Source organism: Penaeus monodon, chromosome 24, assembly GCF_015228065.2.
Source record: "Penaeus monodon isolate SGIC_2016 chromosome 24, NSTDA_Pmon_1, whole genome shotgun sequence".
In the NCBI taxonomy this organism is placed as follows: domain Eukaryota; kingdom Metazoa; phylum Arthropoda; class Malacostraca; order Decapoda; family Penaeidae; genus Penaeus; species Penaeus monodon.
Window position 1 is genome coordinate 23,619,144 of NC_051409.1, and position 345 is coordinate 23,619,488.

At 33.6% G+C, this 345-nt stretch overlaps 1 pseudogene; it reads right to left on the reverse strand.

The window, feature by feature from the left end:
• Window positions 1-345, reverse strand: part of LOC119588899 — a 17,131-nt pseudogene that overhangs the window by 16,368 nt on the left and 418 nt on the right.

Below are 345 nucleotides of genomic sequence, written 5' to 3' on the forward strand. Positions count from 1 at the left end.
ATAAAGCCTACTTGCTACATCATTTTACTTGCATAATTTACAAAAACAAGCATGCTATTGCATGGACACTCCCACACTGATCTAGAGCTACAATTAGAAGTCGTTAGTAGATTTGATTACAGATGTTTATGTTGCCAAGTTAAATTGAAGTGTGAACATGTATATATTCTTATTTTGATAGATTTCGAGACATTCATAAATGCAATGAACGTATTTGGCTGTAATTCTTTTTACGAAATTTGTGTGGCGATTAGAAGCCCCGATCGTAAATAATTTCTTAACTTAGGTGAGATGTGCTTCTTACACTGGAACACTTAAGCATTCGCAATTTCCTTTTAATACCGT